We start from the raw sequence: 813 nt of genomic DNA on the forward strand, positions 1-813 counted from the left end.
ATATATATATATATATATATATATTTATATATATATATATACATAGAAAGATAGATAGATAGATAGATAGATAGATATATCTATGGTTGTAGGTATGGGTGTATACACACACGAACGTGTATGTGTGCGTGTGTGTGTGAATGTGTTTGTAGAGATGATATTCCTGTGCGCGAGGCTACGTGCGTATGTATTTCTGTGTCTGTGTGTCGGCGCCTATCCTCTGTGTCTCATTTTACATTTATACATATGAGAGTGTATATTTAGATTTTGTGTGCAGATATGAGTGCATGAATGTGTGTGTTTGTGTGTGTGTGTGTGTGTGTGTGTGTGTGTCTCTTTATTATCTATATGTGTTTTCTTTATTTTTTGTTTTTACACCTCAATTGAAAGATAGGAAAAGATACGAAAAATGATAGATATATAAGTTCGTCCACCATTGCTGCTAAGCATATATGAATATAGATTAACATATACAAACACACACACATACAATCATACTGTCAAACATGCATACACACATACACACAAATATATAAATGTACGTATGAATATCTATATATACATATATGTGTTTATATATAATCATAACTATTCTTCAATACATCCATCCATACATACATACATACATACATACATACACATAAGATATATGCTTACATATATACATACATAGACATATAAATACCAATATAAAAACAGGTGTAGACATTTTCCCATTTTATACACGAGGTCTTGTATATTCATCCACCCGTTTATACATACATGTATATATGTATGCATATGTGTGTGTATTTATATATATATATATATATA

Source organism: Octopus bimaculoides, chromosome 10, assembly GCF_001194135.2.
Source record: "Octopus bimaculoides isolate UCB-OBI-ISO-001 chromosome 10, ASM119413v2, whole genome shotgun sequence".
Taxonomy (NCBI): Eukaryota; Metazoa; Mollusca; class Cephalopoda; order Octopoda; family Octopodidae; genus Octopus; species Octopus bimaculoides.